Source organism: Diorhabda carinulata, unplaced genomic scaffold (assembly GCF_026250575.1).
Source record: "Diorhabda carinulata isolate Delta unplaced genomic scaffold, icDioCari1.1 Dcau_14, whole genome shotgun sequence".
Taxonomy (NCBI): Eukaryota; Metazoa; Arthropoda; class Insecta; order Coleoptera; family Chrysomelidae; genus Diorhabda; species Diorhabda carinulata.
This window is the reverse complement of record NW_026613959.1, coordinates 715,001-730,789: the sequence shown is the minus strand read 5'-3', so window position 1 is coordinate 730,789 and position 15,789 is coordinate 715,001. Positions and strand designations below refer to the sequence as shown.

Here is a 15,789-nt window from a genome sequence, read left to right as displayed (position 1 = left end):
CAAACTGAACACGGTTTTATAGACACTAGCGCCCTCTGCCGGCGAGACGACAAACTAAACACATTTTTATAGACACTAGCGCCCTCTGCCGGCCAGTCACCGAACTTAACACGGTTTAATAGACACTAGCGCCCTCTGCCGGCCAGAAGACAAACTAAACACAGTTTTATAGACACAAGCGCCCTCTGCCGGCCAGACGACAAACTGAACACGGTTTTATAGACACTAGCGCCCTCTGCCGGTCAGTCACCGAACTTAACACGGTTTAATAGACACTAGCGCCCTCTGCCGGCCAGAAGACAAACTAAACACAGTTTTATAGACACTAGCGCCCTCTGCCGGCCAGACGACAAACTGAACACGGTTTTATAGACACTAGCGCCCTCTGCCGGCGAGACGACAAACTAAACACATTTTTATAGACACTAGCGCCCTCTGCCGGCCAGTCACCGAACTTAACACGGTTTAATAGACACTAGCGCCCTCTGCCGGTCAGTCACCAAACTTAGGTAATTTCGTAATACTTTGTTTTTCATAATTATTACTATTTTCATAAAACTTTTATATAATACACCTCGTACGTTCATACATCGAGCGGCGATCTAATTTCATAATACTTTTTTTCTTTATCGTTAATATTTTCATAACACTTTTATGTCATACACCTCGGACGACTTCTACATACAAAACATCTCCATTCAACTTCACAAATCATCTTTCTCGACAAGTTCCTATATCGAGCGGAATTAAATTTCATAATACTTGTTTTTCATTATTATTTCTATTTTCATAAAACTTTTATATAATACACCTCGTACGTTCATACATCGAGCGGCCATCTAATTTCATAATACTTTTTTCCGTTATTGTTAATATTTTCATAACACTTTTATATAATATACCTCGAACGGCTTCTACATAAAAAAAATTTCCATTCAATTTACACAATTCAACTTTTTCGACAAGTTGCTATATCCTGCCGACCAGACACCAAACTTAATACGGTTTTATAGACACTAGCGCCCTCTGCCGGCCAGTCACCGAACTTAACACTGTTTTATAGACACTAGCGCCCTCTGCCGGCCAGTCACCGAACTTAACACTGTTTTATAGACACTAGCGCCCTCTGCCGGCCAGAAGACTAACCAAACACAGTTTTATAGACACTAGCGCCCTCTGCCGGCCAGACGACAAACTGAACACGGTTTTATAGACACTAGCGCCCTCTGCCGGAGAGACGACAAACTGAACACGGTTTTATAGACACTAGCGCCCTCTGCCGGAGAGACGACAAACTAAACACATTTTTATAGACACTAGCGCCCTCTGCCGGTCAGTCACCAAACTTAGGTAATTTCGTAATACTTTGTTTTTCATAATTATTACTATTTTCATAAAACTTTTATATAATACACCTCGTACGTTCATACATCGAGCGGCGATCTAATTTCATAATACTTTTTTTCTTTATCGTTAATATTTTCATAACACTTTTATGTCATACACCTCGGACGACTTCTACATACAAAACATCTCCATTCAACTTCACAAATCATCTTTCTCGACAAGTTCCTATATCGAGCGGAATTAAATTTCATAATACTTGTTTTTCATTATTATTTCTATTTTCATAAAACTTTTATATAATACACCTCGTACGTTCATACATCGAGCGGCCATCTAATTTCATAATACTTTTTTCCGTTATTGTTAATATTTTCATAACACTTTTATATAATATACCTCGAACGGCTTCTACATAAAAAAAATTTCCATTCAATTTACACAATTCAACTTTTTCGACAAGTTGCTATATCCTGCCGACCAGACACCAAACTTAATACGGTTTTATAGACACTAGCGCCCTCTGCCGGCCAGTCACCGAACTTAACACTGTTTTATAGACACTAGCGCCCTCTGCCGGCCAGTCACCGAACTTAACACGGTTTAATAGACACTAGCGCCCTCTGCCGGCCAGAAGACAAACCAAACACAGTTTTATAGACACTAGCGCCCTCTGCCGGCCAGACGACAAACTGAACACGGTTTTATAGACACTAGCGCCCTCTGCCGGAGAGACGACAAACTAAACACCTTTTTATAGACACTAGCGCCCTCTGCCGGCCAGTCACCGAACTTAACACGGTTTAATAGACACTAGCGCCCTCTGCCGGCCAGAAGACAAACTAAACACAGTTTTATAGACACTAGCGCCCTCTGCCGGCCAGACGACAAACTGAACACGGTTTTATAGACACTAGCGCCCTCTGCCGGTCAGTCACCAAACTTAGGTAATTTCGTAATACTTTGTTTTTCATAATTATTACTATTTTCATAAAACTTTTATATAATACACCTCGTACGTTCATACATCGAGCGGCGATCTAATTTCATAATACTTTTTTTCTTTATCGTTAATATTTTCATAACACTTTTATGTCATACACCTCGGACGACTTCTACATACAAAACATCTCCATTCAACTTCACAAATCATCTTTCTCGACAAGTTCCTATATCGAGCGGAATTAAATTTCATAATACTTGTTTTTCATTATTATTTCTATTTTCATAAAACTTTTATATAATACACCTCGTACGTTCATACATCGAGCGGCCATCTAATTTCATAATACTTTTTTCCGTTATTGTTAATATTTTCATAACACTTTTATATAATATACCTCGAACGGCTTCTACATAAAAAAAATTTCCATTCAATTTACACAATTCAACTTTTTCGACAAGTTGCTATATCCTGCCGACCAGACACCAAACTTAATACGGTTTTATAGACACTAGCGCCCTCTGCCGGCCAGTCACCGAACTTAACACGGTTTAATAGACACTAGCGCCCTCTGCCGGCCAGAAGACAAACTAAACACAGTTTTATAGACACTAGCGCCCTCTGCCGGCCAGACGACAAACTGAACACGGTTTTATAGACACTAGCGCCCTCTGCCGGCCAGTCACCGAACTTAACACGGTTTAATAGACACTAGCGCCCTCTGCCGGCCAGAAGACAAACTAAACACAGTTTTATAGACACTAGCGCCCTCTGCCGGCCAGACGACAAACTGAACACGGTTTTATAGACACTAGCGCCCTCTGCCGGTCAGTCACCGAACTTAACACGGTTTAATAGACACTAGCGCCCTCTGCCGGCCAGAAGACAAACTAAACACAGTTTTATAGACACTAGCGCCCTCTGCCGGCCAGACGACAAACTGAACACGGTTTTATAGACACTAGCGCCCTCTGCCGGTCAGTCACCAAACTTAGGTAATTTCGTAATACTTTATTTTTCATAATTATTACTATTTTCATACAACTTTTATATAATACACCTCGTACGTTCATACATCGAGCGGCGATCTAATTTCATAATACTTTTTTTCTTTATCGTTAATATTTTCATAACACTTTTATGTCATACACCTCGGACGACTTCTACATACAAAACATCTCCATTCAACTTCACAAATCATCTTTCTCGACAAGTTCCTATATCGAGCGGAATTAAATTTCATAATACTTGTTTTTTATTATTATTTCTATTTTCATACAACTTTTATATAATACACCTCGTACGTTCATACATCGAGCGGCGATCTAATTTCATAATACTTTTTTTCCTTATGGTTAATATTTTCATAACATTTTTATGTCATACACCTCGGACGACTTCTACATACAAAACATCTCCATTCAACTTCACAAATCATCTTTTTCGACAAGTTCCTATATCGAGCGGAATTTAATTTCATAATACTTGTTTTTCATTATTATTTCTATTTTCATACAACTTTTATATAATACACCTCGTACGTTCATACATCGAGCGGCGATCTAATTTCATAATACTTTTTTTCTTTATCGTTAATATTTTCATAACACTTTTATGTCATACACCTCGGACGACTTCTACATACAAAACATCTCCATTCAACTTCACAAATCATCTTTCTCGACAAGTTCCTATATCGAGCGGAATTAAATTTCATAATACTTGTTTTTCATTATTATTTCTATTTTCATAAAACTTTTATATAATACACCTCGTACGTTCATACATCGAGCGGCCATCTAATTTCATAATACTTTTTTCCGTTATTGTTAATATTTTCATAACACTTTTATATAATATACCTCGAACGGCTTCTACATAAAAAAAATTTCCATTCAATTTACACAATTCAACTTTTTCGACAAGTTGCTATATCCTGCCGACCAGACACCAAACTTAATACGGTTTTATAGACACTAGCGCCCTCTGCCGGCCAGTCACCGAACTTAACACTGTTTTATAGACACTAGCGCCCTCTGCCGGCCAGTCACCGAACTTAACACGGTTTAATAGACACTAGCGCCCTCTGCCGGCCAGAAGACAAACCAAACACAGTTTTATAGACACTAGCGCCCTCTGCCGGCCAGACGACAAACTGAACACGGTTTTATAGACACTAGCGCCCTCTGCCGGAGAGACGACAAACTAAACACCTTTTTATAGACACTAGCGCCCTCTGCCGGCCAGTCACCGAACTTAACACGGTTTAATAGACACTAGCGCCCTCTGCCGGCCAGAAGACAAACTAAACACAGTTTTATAGACACTAGCGCCCTCTGCCGGCCAGACGACAAACTGAACACGGTTTTATAGACACTAGCGCCCTCTGCCGGTCAGTCACCAAACTTAGGTAATTTCGTAATACTTTGTTTTTCATAATTATTACTATTTTCATAAAACTTTTATATAATACACCTCGTACGTTCATACATCGAGCGGCGATCTAATTTCATAATACTTTTTTTCTTTATCGTTAATATTTTCATAACACTTTTATGTCATACACCTCGGACGACTTCTACATACAAAACATCTCCATTCAACTTCACAAATCATCTTTCTCGACAAGTTCCTATATCGAGCGGAATTAAATTTCATAATACTTGTTTTTCATTATTATTTCTATTTTCATAAAACTTTTATATAATACACCTCGTACGTTCATACATCGAGCGGCCATCTAATTTCATAATACTTTTTTCCGTTATTGTTAATATTTTCATAACACTTTTATATAATATACCTCGAACGGCTTCTACATAAAAAAAATTTCCATTCAATTTACACAATTCAACTTTTTCGACAAGTTGCTATATCCTGCCGACCAGACACCAAACTTAATACGGTTTTATAGACACTAGCGCCCTCTGCCGGCCAGTCACCGAACTTAACACTGTTTTATAGACACTAGCGCCCTCTGCCGGCCAGAAGACTAACCAAACACAGTTTTATAGACACTAGCGCCCTCTGCCGGCCAGACGACAAACTGAACACGGTTTTATAGACACTAGCGCCCTCTGCCGGCGAGACGACAAACTAAACACATTTTTATAGACACTAGCGCCCTCTGCCGGCCAGTCACCGAACTTAACACGGTTTAATAGACACTAGCGCCCTCTGCCGGCCAGAAGACAAACTAAACACAGTTTTATAGACACTAGCGCCCTCTGCCGGCCAGACGACAAACTGAACACGGTTTTATAGACACTAGCGCCCTCTGCCGGTCAGTCACCGAACTTAACACGGTTTAATAGACACTAGCGCCCTCTGCCGGCCAGAAGACAAACTAAACACAGTTTTATAGACACTAGCGCCCTCTGCCGGCCAGACGACAAACTGAACACGGTTTTATAGACACTAGCGCCCTCTGCCGGCGAGACGACAAACTAAACACATTTTTATAGACACTAGCGCCCTCTGCCGGCCAGTCACCGAACTTAACACGGTTTAATAGACACTAGCGCCCTCTGCCGGCCAGAAGACAAACTAAACACAGTTTTATAGACACTAGCGCCCTCTGCCGGCCAGACGACAAACTGAACACGGTTTTATAGACACTAGCGCCCTCTGCCGGCCAGTCACCGAACTTAACACGGTTTAATAGACACTAGCGCCCTCTGCCGGCCAGAAGACAAACTAAACACAGTTTTATAGACACTAGCGCCCTCTGCCGGCCAGACGACAAACTGAACACGGTTTTATAGACACTAGCGCCCTCTGCCGGTCAGTCACCGAACTTAACACGGTTTAATAGACACTAGCGCCCTCTGCCGGCCAGAAGACAAACTAAACACAGTTTTATAGACACTAGCGCCCTCTGCCGGCCAGACGACAAACTGAACACGGTTTTATAGACACTAGCGCCCTCTGCCGGTCAGTCACCAAACTTAGGTAATTTCGTAATACTTTATTTTTCATAATTATTACTATTTTCATACAACTTTTATATAATACACCTCGTACGTTCATACATCGAGCGGCGATCTAATTTCATAATACTTTTTTTCTTTATCGTTAATATTTTCATAACACTTTTATGTCATACACCTCGGACGACTTCTACATACAAAACATCTCCATTCAACTTCACAAATCATCTTTCTCGACAAGTTCCTATATCGAGCGGAATTAAATTTCATAATACTTGTTTTTTATTATTATTTCTATTTTCATACAACTTTTATATAATACACCTCGTACGTTCATACATCGAGCGGCGATCTAATTTCATAATACTTTTTTTCCTTATGGTTAATATTTTCATAACATTTTTATGTCATACACCTCGGACGACTTCTACATACAAAACATCTCCATTCAACTTCACAAATCATCTTTTTCGACAAGTTCCTATATCGAGCGGAATTTAATTTCATAATACTTGTTTTTCATTATTATTTCTATTTTCATACAACTTTTATATAATACACCTCGTACGTTCATACATCGAGCGGCGATCTAATTTCATAATACTTTTTTTCCTTATTGTTAATATTTTCATAACACTTTTATGTCATACACCTCGGACGGCTTTTAAATACAAAACATCTCCACTCAATTTTCACAAATCATCTTTCTCGACAAATTGCTATATCGAGCGGAATTTAATTTCATAATACTTGTTTTTTATTATTATTTCTATTTTCATACAACTTTTATATAATACACCTCGTACGTTCATACATCGAGCGGCGATCTAATTTCATAATACTTTTTTTCCTTATGGTTAATATTTTCATAACATTTTTATGTCATACACCTCGGACGACTTCTACATACAAAACATCTCCATTCAACTTCACAAATCATCTTTCTCGACAAGTTCCTATATCGAGCGGAATTTAATTTCATAATACTTGTTTTTTATTATTATTTCTATTTTCATACAACTTTTATATAATACACCTCGTACGTTCATACATCGAGCGGCGATCTAATTTCATAATACTTGTTTTTTATTATTATTTCTATTTTCATACAACTTTTATATAATACACCTCGTACGTTCATACATCGAGCGGCGATCTAATTTCATAATACTTTTTTTCCTTATTGTTAATATTTTCATAACACTTTTATGTCATACACCTCGGACGGCTTTTAAATACAAAACATCTCCACTCAATTTTCACAAATCATCTTTCTCGACAAATTGCTATATCGAGCGGAATTTAATTTCATAATACTTGTTTTTTATTATTATTTCTATTTTCATACAACTTTTATATAATACACCTCGTACGTTCATACATCGAGCGGCGATCTAATTTCATAATACTTTTTTTCCTTATGGTTAATATTTTCATAACATTTTTATGTCATACACCTCGGACGACTTCTACATACAAAACATCTCCATTCAACTTCACAAATCATCTTTCTCGACAAGTTCCTATATCGAGCGGAATTTAATTTCATAATACTTGTTTTTTATTATTATTTCTATTTTCATACAACTTTTATATAATACACCTCGTACGTTCATACATCGAGCGGCGATCTAATTTCATAATACTTTTTTTCCTTATGGTTAATATTTTCATAACATTTTTATGTCATACACCTCGGACGACTTCTACATACAAAACATCTCCATTCAACTTCACAAATCATCTTTCTCGACAAGTTCCTATATCGAGCGGAATTTAATTTCATAATACTTGTTTTTCATTATTATTTCTATTTTCATACAACTTTTATATAATACACCTCGTACGTTCATACATCGAGCGGCCATCTAATTTCATAATACTTTTTTTCCTTATTGTTAATATTTTCATAACACTTTTATGTGATAGATACACCTCGGACGGCTTCTAAATACAAAACATGTAATTTCATAATACTTCTTTTTAATATTCACAATACATCTTTTATATATTTTCACTATACATCTTTATTAATGTTAATGTAGAAGGCGTACCGTTGTACAGCGCACATATATGTGTGGTGTATCGAAGTTGACGTCTCGTTAAATTTTAATAAACTCGTTATAATTTACGTAAAGACGTTGTTTCGGTCATTCCACATCGGTGGATTATATAGTTTTCTGAAAGGGTCCCCGTTCTCCTCCAATATATTAACGTATATTGCTAGCGGTTCCCTTTTTAGATATTATATCAATTTATCCACAAATTAAATATCTATTGCGAGATCGCGAATTTAGCTAGCGTTCTATCGTGAGCGATTCATATGCGATCGTCTATGAAAAATATATATTATATTACACTTTTATATATATAATACACAATATTTGCGATAACTCTCATTATTCCGTGCGAGAATAAAAATTTCGTTCATTATTACCTAATGTATAAACCATGTCGCTTACAATCTAGCGAAGGGTAGAGATAATGTCGAAATTGTAGCCCGGTCGACGTAATCATCTAATTTTTCTCATTTCGATTAAATTTAGATAGATTTATAGTCGATTCGGTGAAATTTTATAAAATAAGAAAAAATATAAATAAAGCGTGGCGCTGAAAATTATATATTTTCAATAATAAGCGCAGCAAACACGCAAAAGAAAAAGTAAATAACAATGTGTTTATACACGAATATAGATGATTATTATATTATGTATAAATATAAAGTATATATGTAATATAAAAAACATCATCATAATTTATCCTCTTTTGGATATTGTTATTAAAACTTTTTCGATAATAGTTTTTTATTATAAAATATATATATATATATATAATAATAATAATAATAATATATATTATATATATTATAAAACACAGTTCCCTGGTTGATCCTGCCAGTAGTCATATGCTTGTCTCAAAGATTAAGCCATGCATGTCTCAGTACAAGCCAAATTAAGGTGAAACCGCGAAAGGCTCATTAAATCAGTTATGGTTCCTTAGATCGTACCCACATTTACTTGGATAACTGTGGTAATTCTAGAGCTAATACATGCAAACAGAGTTCCGACCGGAGACGGAAGGAGCGCTTTTATTAGATCAAAACCAATCGGTGGCGGGCTTGCTCGTCATCGTACAATTTGGTGACTCTGAATAACTTTTCGCTGATCGCACGGTCTCGCACCGGCGACGCATCTTTCAAATGTCTGCCTTATCAACTGTCGATGGTAGGTTCTGCGCCTACCATGGTTGTAACGGGTAACGGGGAATCAGGGTTCGATTCCGGAGAGGGAGCCTGAGAAACGGCTACCACATCCAAGGAAGGCAGCAGGCGCGCAAATTACCCACTCCCGGCACGGGGAGGTAGTGACGAAAAATAACGATACGGGACTCATCCGAGGCCCCGTAATCGGAATGAGTACACTCTAAACCCTTTAACGAGGATCAATTGGAGGGCAAGTCTGGTGCCAGCAGCCGCGGTAATTCCAGCTCCAATAGCGTATATTAAAGTTGTTGCGGTTAAAAAGCTCGTAGTCGAATCTGTGTCCCACGCCGCTGGTTCATCGTACGCGGTGTTAACTGGCGTGTCGTGGGACGTCCTGCCGGTGGGCTTAGCTCGCAAGGGCGGCCCAACTCAATCCCGCCGCGGTGCTCTTGACTGAGTGTCGAGGTGGGCCGGCACGTTTACTTTGAACAAATTAGAGTGCTTAAAGCAGGCCAAAATTTTGCCTGAATACTGTGTGCATGGAATAATGGAATAGGACCTCGGTTCTATTTTGTTGGTTTTCGGAACCCCGAGGTAATGATTAATAGGAACGGATGGGGGCATTCGTATTGCGACGTTAGAGGTGAAATTCTTGGATCGTCGCAAGACGGACAGAAGCGAAAGCATTTGCCAAAAACGCTTTCATTGATCAAGAACGAAAGTTAGAGGTTCGAAGGCGATCAGATACCGCCCTAGTTCTAACCATAAACGATGCCAGCTAGCGATCCGCCGACGTTCCTCCGATGACTCGGCGGGCAGCTTCCGGGAAACCAAAGCTTTTGGGTTCCGGGGGAAGTATGGTTGCAAAGCTGAAACTTAAAGGAATTGACGGAAGGGCACCACCAGGAGTGGAGCCTGCGGCTTAATTTGACTCAACACGGGAAACCTCACCAGGCCCGGACACCGGAAGGATTGACAGATTGAGAGCTCTTTCTTGATTCGGTGGGTGGTGGTGCATGGCCGTTCTTAGTTGGTGGAGCGATTTGTCTGGTTAATTCCGATAACGAACGAGACTCTAGCCTGCTAACTAGGCGTATTTCGACATCCCAAAGGCCCGTCGGTATTGAGTTTCGGCTCTTGCCGTTCGCGGTTTTTACTGTCGGCGTACAAATAATTCTTCTTAGAGGGACAGGCGGCTTCTAGCCGCACGAGATTGAGCAATAACAGGTCTGTGATGCCCTTAGATGTTCTGGGCCGCACGCGCGCTACACTGAAGGAATCAGCGTGTCCTCCCTGGCCGAGCGGCCCGGGTAACCCGCTGAACCTCCTTCGTGCTAGGGATTGGGGCTTGCAATTGTTCCCCATGAACGAGGAATTCCCAGTAAGCGCGAGTCATAAGCTCGCGTTGATTACGTCCCTGCCCTTTGTACACACCGCCCGTCGCTACTACCGATTGAATGATTTAGTGAGGTCTTCGGACTGAGCGCGGTGGCGTTTCGGCGTCGCCGATGCTTCGGAAAGATGACCAAACTTGATCATTTAGAGGAAGTAAAAGTCGTAACAAGGTTTCCGTAGGTGAACCTGCGGAAGGATCATTACAGAGTATTTGTTCGTTTTTAAACAAAAAAAAAAAAACGAAATCAAGTCTGTATTAATTGTAAAAGAGAATTTTCTTCTACAAAATTATCGAACTCTTCAAAAGAAATTTATATATGTTATAAATTATATATATATATATATATATATATATATTATAGATGAATATATATTGAAATCTTTTTTTAATTTTTACAAAATTCGAACAAGTTTCGAATAAAATTAAAAAAAAAAAGATAAATATAATTCATACGTCTATAAAAATATATTTACATATATAAATTTTTCCAATAAAAATATAACGAAAAATTTTTATCATAGTTTATAGAAGGCGTCGACGACGATGACGACACAACAATAACAACATATGTATTATTATATATTATAACGATTGACGGAACGATCATTAACAAAATTTCTTGTTAACTAAAAACGTTCTGATAAAGAATCGTTATTATAATAAACGAAAAATATATAGTTTATTGAAACGTCGTCTGTTGTCGTGTGTGTGTCTATATTTTTATGGATAAATTTTATTTCGTTTATTATATTATTACCTAAGTTTTTTATCGTTTGAAGGTAATACAAGAAAATATCGACAAGATTATATGTGATGATTATGTTATTGAGACATTTTCATCCGGGTACCTAAACGAAATTTAAGCACATGTCGATTCTATCGATATGTATAAAAATTCGTTTTAGAAATAATATTTTATGTATTATTTCGAAGGTGTTCGAAGATTTACGCCCGACCGTCGAAATTTGTATAAAACTTTCAAGATAAAAAAAAAAACTGTAATAATATATAGAGGAGGAATATATCGTGCGAGATATCTGTCTATGCGCGCCTCGTTTGTAATAAAACATGTGCAGCGGTTAAAATTTATCAGATATATCAAAGTACGATATTATAATTTCTCTAAAAGTTTCGAATAATTACCATTTATTATAATATATATATATATATATATATATATATATATATATATAAAAAATGTCGTTATATAAATTTTCTATACGCGTATAAGATATTATAATAATATTATTAATTTAATAATAATCAAATATTAAAAATACGACGAATAGAATATGAGAAAACGACATAATAATAAAATGATTACCCTGAACGGTGAATCACTTGGCTCGTGGGTCGATGAAGAACGCAGCTAATTGCGCGTCAACTTGTGAACTGCAGGACACATGAACATCGACATTTCGAACGCACATTGCGGTCCTCGGATACTCGTTCCCGGACCACTCCTGACTGAGGGTCGTATCAATTTAAAAGACTGCTTAGAATTTAAAATTTTTCTATTTATTAAAGAAAAATAATGCCTAAGCGTGTTGGATGTGAAACAATAACGCACACTAATTAAGAAAAAACACATGCACATACAAACTTGTGCGTATTTTTATTTGTATTTGTGCGGCATCCTAAAGTGCGAAAAGCAGCGTAAATTTTTATAGAAAAAGTTACGCAATTTTTGAACACAACCCGCTATACCATAAATTAATCGTGTATTTATATGAAATACATAAAATTTGTTTGGTAGAGAGTTATATTTATATATAATATATATATATTATACATATATACGACGTATATATAGTCGATAAATAAGTGTGTGTATATATAATATATTTATGATAAAATGATAACGCGGTCGTCGTGTCCGAGAGAAATAATAAAGTTTCGAAGACTGGACGTCTGACCAGTGTTTTATTTATATCATTTATACACACGGTATATCGACAAAATATATGAATTATATATATTAAAAATATTATATATGTATAAAGGCTGGTGGTGTGTTGCTGATGCTGATGCTGATGCTGCTGCTGCTGCTGCCGACTCTTTAAATAAAAACAAATAATGTTATATTTCATATGAGAGATGATTATGATAGTTTGGCGAATTGTATTTAAATATTATACGAGATATATTATAATATATCGACCTCAGAGCAGGTGAGATTACCCGCTGAATTTAAGCATATTACTAAGCGGAGGAAAAGAAACTAACTAGGATTCCCTCAGTAGCTGCGAGCGAACAGGGAAAAGCCCAGCACCGAATCCCGTGGTCGATATCGGCCACCGGGAAATGTGGTGTTAGGGAGGATCCGTTTATCACGAGATCGTGCGGCGCGTCCAAGTCCTTCTTGAACGGGGCCACAGCCCATAGAGGGTGCCAGGCCCGTAGCGACCGTTGCCGATTGCGTGAGGATCTCTCCTGAGAGTCGGGTTGCTTGAGAGTGCAGCCCTAAGTGGGTGGTAAACTCCATCTAAGGCTAAATATGACCACGAGACCGATAGCGAACAAGTACCGTGAGGGAAAGTTGAAAAGCACTTTGAAGAGAGAGTTCAAGAGTACGTGAAACCGTTCAGGGGTAAACCTGAGAAACCCGAAAGGTCGAAAGAGGAAATTCATTCGCGTTTCGATAATTGAAGTTGAACGTTTGTATGACGGATATTGTTTGTGTTTCGGCATATTACAATAAATCGCGTTTTACGTTTTTCTAATCGATATCGAACGCGTGCACTTTTCCTCTAGTAGGACGTCGTGATCCGTTGGGTGTCTGTCTAAGACTCGAGGTGGTAGACCACTTGATTTTATTCGAATTCATGGGGACCCTCGATGTTCCGACAGACTCGCTCGACGGTAGAAATATGGCGCGGGGCCGCTAGATTAATTAGCGTTCGGCCCGTAGCAAGAGCGTTTCGTGTTTGACGGTAATCGGACATAATGCCGATTCTGTCCCGGAACGACTGTTGGTTACGGTGTTCTCGAACAGACCTCGTTTTGAAACGCCGATCAACGACGCTATCGATTTGGGTAATTTCAGGACCCGTCTTGAAACACGGACCAAGGAGTCTAGCATGTGCGCGAGTCGTTGGGAAATAACTAAACCTAAAGGCGTAATGAAAGTAAAGGTTTACCTCGCGTAGACCAAGGGAGGATAAGCGATTTGCAAATAAAAATTGTAAACGCTTCGCACTCCCGGGGCGTCTCGTTCTCATTACGAGAAGAGGCGCACCAAGAGCGTACACGCTGGGACCCGAAAGATGGTGAACTATGCCTGGTCAGGACGAAGTCAGGGGAAACCCTGATGGAGGTCCGTAGCGATTCTGACGTGCAAATCGATCGTCGGAACTGGGTATAGGGGCGAAAGACTAATCGAACCATCTAGTAGCTGGTTCCCTCCGAAGTTTCCCTCAGGATAGCTGGCGCTCGTAGCGTACGAGTTTCATCCGGTAAAGCGAATGATTAGAGGCATTGGGGTCGAAACGACCTCAACCTATTCTCAAACTTTAAATGGGTGAGATCTCCGGCTTGCTCGAACTTATGAAGCCGCGAGACTCGAATCAGAGTGCCAAGTGGGCCATTTTTGGTAAGCAGAACTGGCGCTGTGGGATGAACCAAACGTCGAGTTAAAGCGCCAAAATCGACGCTTATGGGATACCATGAAAGGCGTTGGTAACTTAAGACAGCAGGACGGTGGCCATGGAAGTCGGAATCCGCCAAGGAGTGTGTAACAACTCACCTGCCGAAGTTACTAGCCCTGAAAATGGATGGCGCTGAAGCGTCGTGCTTATACTCGACCGTCAGCGGCATGTGCGGTTCGCGTTTTGCGCGCGACCATGAAGCTCTGACGAGTAGGAGGGTCGCGGCGGTGTGCGCAGAAGGATTGGCCGTGAGGCCGTCTGGAGCCGCCGTCGGTGCAGATCTTGGTGGTAGTAGCAAATACTCCAGCGAGGCCCTGGAGGACTGACGTGGAGAAGGGTTTCGTGTGAACAGCCGTTGCACACGAGTCAGTCGATCCTAAGCCCTAGGCGAAAGCCGATGTTGATGTGGTGTAGCTTTATTTACTTACGTAAAAAGTTTGTACACACCCATCGGGCGAAAGGGAATCCGGTTCCTATTCCGGAACCCGGCAGCGGAACCGTCAAAAAGTCGGGCCCTCGCAAGAGAGTTCGTCGGGGTAACCCAAAAGGACCTGGAGACGCCGTCGGGAGATCCGGGAAGAGTTTTCTTTTCTGCATAAGCGTTCGAGTTCCATGGAATCCTCTAGCAGGGAGATATGGTTTGGAACGCGAAGAGCACCGCAGTTGCAGCGGTGTCCGGATCTTCCCCTCGGACCTTGAAAATCCAGGAGAGGGCCACGTGGAGGCTCGCGCCGGTTCGTACCCATATCCGCAGCAGGTCTCCAAGGTGAAGAGCCTCTAGTCGATAGAATAATGTAGGTAAGGGAAGTCGGCAAATTGGATCCGTAACTTCGGGATAAGGATTGGCTCTGAGGATCGGGGCGTGTCGGGCTTGGCGAGGAAGTGGGTCACGGCTGACGTGCCGGGCCTGGGCGAGGTGAAGTAATTGGAGCATCTCTCTTTCCTTCCTGGTTGGAGTTTGTGATAATTATGAATCCGAGTTCGGTCCCGTGCCTTGGCCTCCCGCGGAACCGTCTTGCTGCGAGGTTCCATATTACCTTAATCGGTATTTGGATATCCTCTTCGGCCGCCATTCAACGGTCAGCTCAGAACTGGCACGGACTAGGGGAATCCGACTGTCTAATTAAAACAAAGCATTGCGATGGCCCCAACGGGTGTTGACTCAATGTGATTTCTGCCCAGTGCTCTGAATGTCAAAGTGAAGAAATTCAAGCAAGCGCGGGTAAACGGCGGGAGTAACTATGACTCTCTTAAGTCAGTATCGCAATGGTCCATCCTACGAGCTCTGAACAGGTTCGGTATAGACGAAACAACTAAAAGGTATATAA

General features: G+C 40.0%; 2 non-coding genes and 1 pseudogene across 2 annotated transcripts; all 3 read left to right on the top strand.

The window, feature by feature from the left end:
* The first annotated feature begins 9,094 nt into the window (after positions 1-9,094).
* LOC130903123 (small subunit ribosomal RNA) lies at positions 9,095-11,016 on the top strand. Its single transcript, XR_009060541.1, has one exon. It is a non-coding gene; the product is annotated as a small subunit ribosomal RNA (ribosomal RNA).
* A 1,119-nt stretch (positions 11,017-12,135) lies between these two features.
* On the top strand, positions 12,136-12,291 carry LOC130903180 (5.8S ribosomal RNA). Its single transcript, XR_009060588.1, has one exon. It is a non-coding gene; the product is annotated as a 5.8S ribosomal RNA (ribosomal RNA).
* Positions 12,292-12,971: 680 nt separating this feature from the next.
* The window catches only part of LOC130903159 (large subunit ribosomal RNA), a 6,230-nt pseudogene continuing 3,412 nt past the window's right edge, over positions 12,972-15,789 (top strand).